Source organism: Scylla paramamosain, chromosome 37, assembly GCF_035594125.1.
Source record: "Scylla paramamosain isolate STU-SP2022 chromosome 37, ASM3559412v1, whole genome shotgun sequence".
Lineage (NCBI taxonomy): Eukaryota > Metazoa > Arthropoda > Malacostraca > Decapoda > Portunidae > Scylla > Scylla paramamosain.
The window spans coordinates 4,325,001-4,332,750 of record NC_087187.1 but is presented as its reverse complement, the minus strand read 5'-3'; the positions used below and the strand labels follow the sequence as shown (position 1 = coordinate 4,332,750).

The window sequence follows — 7,750 nt, the reverse complement described above, 5'->3', positions numbered from 1 at the left end:
TTTTCAGTCGTTAAACACCAAATTATCATATCTTTAATTAAATCCGTGTGTATCATCATTATCTACATTCTATTGGACATCACACCACTGCCTTAGGTCATGTATTCCACAAACTACGTACAGTGTTTGGAAAAGCCGCGGCCCACATCCGTTCATCTCATCTCAAGTATGTCTTGCACAATGCCTTGGGGGGGGGGGGGTTGGGAAACAGCCCGCCTAGTCATCTTGTCCTTCCCGACCTCCTTGCAGTCCGCTATGTGGCAATTTCAGATACATGGCAGCTTTCAGTAAACTCATTTCTTTTTTCTTTTCTTTTTTCTTCGTTCTCTTCTTTTTTTTATTTTCTTTATTTTATTTTTTCTTTCCTCACTTTAGTCACATTTTTTTTTACTTTTTTTTATTCATTCAGTAACATTTTCTTTCCTTTCTTCTATTTCTTGATAATTTTCTTTCTTCATTCAGTAAACTCGCCTTCTTTTTTTCCTTCTTTCAGTAAACTCACTCTTCTCTCCTTATCGTTTCTTTCTTCCTGCAATAAATCGCCTTTTCTTTCTTTTCTTTCTTCCATTTTTTTCTCTTTCCTATAGATATGTGGATTCGTGGTCACAAATCCTGCATTCCCTTACATTATATTGTTCTCCCTCAAAGTTAAATCCCTTTACTTACTGTTAACCTCCTTACAAAACGTGGCAATTATTCTTCAGACCTTAAAAATGAGGACGCTAAATTCGCATAATGAGAACAGTAAACTACAAACATGACTAAGAGGACTTAAAAATAATGATTACAGTTGGCAACGAGACACTAGGTTGGTCATACTGTCCTCCCTGACCTCATTACACTCTGCTATACACGGCAATTATCATACAATGCATCTTTCATCAAGCTTGTCCCAGTCTTCACAGTGAGTACCAATTGGGGACGCGTCTGTTGTTGCTACAAAGAATAGACACGTGGAGACTACCAAATGCTGTATGTATTTTGAAGCCTCGGAGATGATTAGTCGCGTTTTCATTGGAGTTTTGTGTCCAATAATATAGAATCCAATAGACGTATTACCTAGAATCCTTGATAGAATCTTTGTTGAGAAGTTAACTTATACAGAACTAAATATTTTCAAGCAACAGATATAATTAGTCGTTTTTTTTTTTCCATACTAGTTAATGTGTATATGAAATTATCCCTAGATTCATGAAAGCATAATTGATAGCCTCTCTGACTTGAGGATCCTTAAAAAAATAAGTACAATAACGGGATAACTTGCACTAACGTTTAAGACGCACAGACGTTTCACTGAAGCAACCCTCAGTTCCCGCGTTAATAAATGAGTTTCAGTTTCATTTAACACATGTAGCTCACTTATTGTACGTGCAAGTTTAGTCCAGAATCGTATTAAATTATCACTAGCCTAGACTCACGAAAACGTCCTTAAAAAGCCAAAGCAGCTAAGACGCAGAAATAAACGTTTAAAAATGCAGCTAGAAAGGTACGTTTCAATTTCACTTAATACAAAACGGCAGTCATTATACGAGCAGCCATAGAAGGTTACCAAACTATCCCTAGTCCCATGAAAATACCCATAAAACCCCCCAGCATCTTAGCAGCGTAAAGAAAACCAGCAGGTTAAGACGCAGAAACGTTTAAGAATGCGGTCTTTGGTTCCCTCAGGCTGACGTCAAACAGGTTTCACATAACAGAAGCGCAGACCTTAATACATCTTCCCTCACTCTTAGTATGCGGGCAACTTTAGTCCAGTTCTCGGTATTATACTCAGAACTGATGACTTCTTCGATCTCTCAGACTCATCGATAACACGCACCGCCGAATCTGTGAGAGTGAGGGAGGGGTGACTCAAGTAAAAACTGCGACATCATCTTAGTGACATGCTAGGAACAGACAGCATCACACATGTGGTATAGACGTCTTTATACAGTGCGAGGATCATATGTGGTGGTTTCCTCATCACGACTTTATGCTGGTAAGGTCACGGCGCCGCCCAGGAGTGTTTGAGAGTAGAGGAAAATTCCAATGTTGTTGTCGGCGTGAGGAAGAAAGAGAGGGAAGGAGGGAGGTGAAGGGGAGGGAAAGGAGGGGAAATTATGAATAGGAAAGAAAGGAGACATTATTTTTCTTTTATATATATTCCTTATCTTGATTAAAATATTAAATATAAGCCTATTTATTCGGGAAAGTTTGAATCTAGAGGAACATTCCCCTCTTGTTGTTAACGAGAGGAAGAGAAGGGGGACGTGATGGAAAGGAGGGGAAATTAGACATGAAAAAGGAAAGTAAATATAAAAATTTCCACCTCACATATCTCTTATCTTGCCTAAACTATTATATTTGTGTGTTTAGTCTCGTAATGCACGTGTCAATTGTGGCAGGTGCCGCTCCTCAAGTCTTGGGGACATTCCACGTGTGTTTCCTTGCACTGGAGAAATGAGTGGAAAGATACGGAAATACCGATGGTGTTATCTATTTAGATAAACACCTATATGCATCACACGAAGGTAAAATGAAGTGGTAAGTGTACTGTAAGTGCTCTGTAGTAATTAGAAGGATAGAACAAAAAGTGTAAAGATCCGAAACTGTCATTACCCCTCTTTGCTTAAATCAACATGAATATACACAAAATATAGCCGTAAAATTTTTATGTGTATTGGAGGTATATTGTATTGGATTCAGGGATAAGAGACTTGTGATATTATAAAGGCAAACAATTGACTTTTTGTTGGTTTTGTTATAAGATTTGTCTGTCTGGTCTTTGTATCATCACTTCTTGATGTATGATGGGTTTCTTTTCTCTTTGACTGTAATGACTGACCTTCATTTTTCTATATTTTTCTCAAACATGCACGCACGTTTCGGTAAAAGAAAAAAGAAATAACTCGTCATTATTTAGCCAAACAAATATTATCATAAGCAAAAAAAAAAAAAAGAAAAGAAAAAGAACTAGACTGAAATGACGAATCGAGTAATTTGATATAGATTAATGGATAAAAGAAAGAAAAAAAAATCCGGCTCAGGCAAAAATGGCCTTAAATAAAACATTAGTATGAAAAAAAAAACAAGGCCAAAAACAAGACTAAAACGCGTTTTTAGTAACACGCGATAAACTGTAGGATAAGATGGCACTGGGATGAAAAGATAAAGACCTAATATTTCGGCTCAGTGAAGAGGAGGAGAATTCGACAAAATCTCACCAAACAAAACATTAACACGAAAAAAGGAAGATAAAACAAAAATAAAAAGAAATAATCAGTAATCTGAGATAGAAATCAAGAAAAAAAATATATTGCGGCGATGAGAAAAAGATAAATATCTCGGCACAGCGGGAAGGAGGGTTCGGCGTCAGTCAGTCAGCTGATGGCGTGTTGAGAGGAGGAAGCCGCGCCACCCTCTCTCTATTTGATGTGTGAATTGTGTGTTCCGGTGATTGTGTAGTGTTCTAAAAGTGCCATTGGAGAGGGAAATAGTCAGGAAAGTAGTGGACAAGGGAGGACAATTAATAGTACATCGTTTAAGGTACGTGCATTAGTGTGTGTGTGTGTGTGTGTGTGTCGTCTGCTCACTCATCCTAACTGGCGGGAGACTGGCGCCTTTTTATCCCTTCACTCACTTCCTCTTCCTGTCCTAACCTGTGATTCGTAAATACGTAGAAATTTTTATTGTTATATTATTTATTTTATTTGTAGGCGTCCGTGTGTTTGTTTCTCCCTTTTCAGTGGTTTGTTTTGGTTGCGTTGTTTGCGATTCAGTCAGGTTAGAATGTCAGGTGTTATGTCAGCGGCTTAATTGTCATGTCAGAACTTGTCGTGTCATTTTAGAACCTCGTGTCTTAGAGCCATTATTGTTTTCGTTTTATGTAGTTTATTTTGTTTATGTTATTCGAGGTTTTATCATTTTGAAATTCCACATATTAGAGATTAAGTTTCCATGTCAGAACTTAAGAATGTCAGATTAGAACCTTTTGTATTAGAACCTGTGTTTTTTTTTTCCTGTAACTGGTTTGTTTTGGTTTTGTTATTTGAAGGTTTAATCATGTTAGAACTCAGAACTCATGTCAGGGGATATATTTTCATGTCAGAACCTGGTGTGTCATTTCAGAACCTCTTGTAGTAGAACCCATATTCTTTTCTTTTATATGGCTTGTTTTATTTAGGGTGTTTGAGGTTTAAATGTTGTATTAGAACCACAAATATCATGTCAGAGATTAGACTCATGTCAGAACCCAGAGTGCAACATCAGAACCTCAACTGGTATTCTAGAACCTGTGTTAAGTGCTGTTATGTTCAGTCATATAGAAATAGAGAACTGGTTAGGTTAGGTTAGGTTATTTGTTTATTGAGCTGTGGAAAGGTGTTGATAGCAGTGCAGTACATAGCCCCTTCCTTCCTCCTTTCATTCCTTTCTCCTTCACCTCTCTTCTTTTCTTTCCTTCCTCACCTTTCCCTTTTTGTTTTGCTTGGTGTTTACTTGTTATTTTATATCTAGGAAACTATTTTAACACCCTGAATGTTAGTAGAGTATTACCATAGCAGTCTATCTATTTATCTATCTATCTAGTCAGGTTAGTAAGTCCACATAGGGTGACTCAGACAAACCTAGAATCACCCTGCTGACTCATACACACATCATCCACACACTCATCTGTGTTGGTGGTAAGGGACAGTCTTGTGGCCCACCCTACTACACACCAGGAGTTTAGACACACACACACACACACACACACACACACACACACACACACACACACACACACACACACACACACACACACACACACACAGGGGCTGAAGGAGTAGGACTTGGCTTGTAGGACCCCAGATGAACATGACTCAATCCTTACTGGTCTTTGTATTAGCTAGTAGTGTTAGTAACCTCTATTTTCACATCAGGGTCACACTTACACCAGATTTCCTTAAGGCAGTTGAGGGTAATTTGCTCCCCTGAGGCTGTTTGTTATGTTTGTCAAGGTCTCTCTCTCTCTCTCTCTCTCTCTCTCTCTCTCTCTCTCTCTCTCTCTCTCTCTCTCTCTCTCTCTCTCTCTCTCTCTCTCTCTCCTCTCTCTCTCTCTCTCTCTCTCTCTTCTGGTACTATATTATTTTCTCTCTTTCTCCCTCTTGCTCATTTTCTTTTTTTTTTTTCTGTTCTGTCATTCTGCTGTGTCACTCTTTCTGTAGTTTCTCTTTCTTCCTCCCTTTCCTGTCATTTTTACTTGTTCTCTCTTTTCCTTCATTATTACTCCATTCTCTCCTCTCTCTCTCTCTCTCTCTCTCTCTCTCTCTCTCTCTCTCTCTCTCTCTCTCTCTCTCTCTCTCTCTCTCTCTCCTCTCTCTCTCTCTCTCTCTCTCTCTCTCTCTCTTGTTATTTGCATACACATAATACTTTCTTACTTTCCTTTCACTTGTTTTGCATACTCTTGTTTATTTTGTTGTTTATTTTGTTGTTACTCTACTTCAGTTTTTCATTCATTTGTACATCTTGTTTATTTTTATTTTTATTTTATTTTGTTTCGTTTTATTTTATTTGTTTATTTTTTTGTTTTGTTTACTGATTTCATTTCTATTTGGTTTCAATTTCTATTTGGTGTTTTTTTTTTCTCTCTATCTTTCTGCAGTTCTCTTTATTTACTTGTTTTATTATTTTTTTTATTTATTTATTATTCAAACATGTTATCTTCGAGGTCTGATAGGAAATAAATAAATAAATAAAAGTAAAATAAAATACAAATAAATGATAGGTAAAAAGTGAGAGAGAGAGAGAGAGGAGAGAGAGAGAGAGAGAGAGGAGAGAGAGAGAGAGAGAGAGAGGAGAGAGAGAGAGAGAGAGAGAGAGAGAGAGAGAGAGAGTTACAAAATCTTAAGTATTATAAGAGACTGCAATTTACTGTGTTTTTTTTCCCCCAAGTCATGTGGTGGACATGTTTGAAATTGCCTTCAGGGACGAACCTTGGGCTTTTTTATAGTTGAAGGTTTCTATCTTAGTCTCTTTTTTCTCTTGTTCTTGTTATTTTTGTTATTTTTGTTCTTTTTTTTGTTTTTCTTATTATTTTTGTTCTTGTTTTTTTTTTTGTTGGTTGCTTGTTCTCGTTCTTCTTGTTCTTTTTGTTACTGTTTTTTTTGTATTCTTGTTTTTGTTCTTGGTAATTTTTATCTGTTCTTGTTCTAGTTCTTTTTGTTCTTGTCTTTTTTTTTTTAGTCTTGTTCTTGTGCTAGTTATTTTGTTTTTGTTAATGTCTTGTCCTTTTGCTTGTTCTTTTATTTCTTGTTATTCTTATTTTTGTATTTTCCATTCTTGTTCTTGTTCTTCTTATTTCTGCTTTTTAAATTTTTTGTTCTTATTCTTGCCCTTCCGTTCTTTTTACATTTTAGTTTCTTGTTCTTCTCGTTCTTGTTCCTTCTGCCCATAATCTTTTTAACCTAACATAAGAAAACAAAGGAAGCTGCAGGAATCCATCTGGCGTAAACATGGCAGTCCCTTTATGAGACACGTAGGTCCCCACACCTATATCCTTATCCACACTAACCCACACACTTATCCTATTCATCTTTGGGATAGTACCATTATGAACCACTGTATAGGATGAGTAATCTCCATCCTGTACATCTATTACACCCATCACCATCATTTCTATCTCTTGTTTCATCTCCTCTTCTCCCTCCTCTTCCTCATCTCTCGGGTACACTCAGCCAGAGCAGGTGTAAGTGTCAGGAAGAAAGGGTTAAGGCATGATGAGTAATTTTATGATGAGATTATGAGTGTGGGGGTGAAAATGTATGAGTGGTTTGTGAAGATTGGTCATATTGTTTGCTGTGTTCTCTGTGGTGGAGTGTGGGTGGTGTGGAGGGGTGTGGATAGGTGGATAGGGAGATAGTTAGTAAGTTTAGGTTAGGAAAAAAACAAGAACTAAGCTAAAATGAACTAGAAAAAGAAAGAAAAAAACAGGTAAAGACAGTGGGATTTACATAGTTTGCAGTTAGGTTAGGTTAGGTTAGGAAAAGAACAAGAAATTAAACAAAACGAAGAACAGGGACTAAACTAAATGAACTAAAAAAAGAAAGAAAGAAAAAAAAACAAGTAAAAAGTGGTGGGATTTACATAGATAGTTTGCTGTTAGGTTAGGTTAGATTACAAAAAGAACAAGAAAAAAAGAAAAGAACAAGAAAGTAGAAAAACAGGAGGAACAAGAAACTTATGAATTAAAAGAACAAGTATAACAAGAACAAGAGTGGTGGGGTGTGAGAGAGGAGAGGGGAGAGGGAGAGGGAGGGGGAGAGTTATGGGTTCAGTTAGGATGATAGGAAAGATAGGAACAGAATCAGATGTAGATAGATAGATGGAATATTTTTCTTTTTATTATTTTATTTATTTATTTTTTTATTTTATTTTTTTTTGTGTAGTTTCATATTTATCAAGCCTTTTTGTTTTGTTTACTGTTTATTTGTTCACTTCTTCATTACTTCTTCACTTGTTTCATTCTTCACATTTGTCTTGTCTTATCTTCAGTTTTAATCACAGTGTTCTTAATTCATGTGAAAAATAACAAGAGTAAGATTCATATTGTAAATTAAGAAAGTCAAATGAAAACAATAAAACTAACAGTACAACAACAACAACAACAAAAACCACAACAATAACAACAACATAATAATAATAATAATAATAATAATAATAATAATAATTCCTTCTTCTCTCACTTCATCTCTTCTTTTCTTTTGTGTCTCTTGTTTCCCTCATAGGACATTTT

The 7,750-nt window shown here is 36.2% G+C and overlaps 1 long non-coding RNA gene across 1 annotated transcript in view; it reads left to right on the top strand.

Annotated features, from left to right (window-relative positions):
* Nucleotides 1-2,971: 2,971 nt before the first annotated feature.
* LOC135091395 (uncharacterized) overlaps nucleotides 2,972-7,750 on the top strand; it is a 17,302-nt gene continuing 12,523 nt past the window's right edge. Inside the window, exon 1 of the long non-coding RNA XR_010262491.1 lies at nucleotides 2,972-3,525. This is a non-coding gene — a long non-coding RNA (uncharacterized LOC135091395). The remainder of the gene's footprint in view (nucleotides 3,526-7,750) is intronic.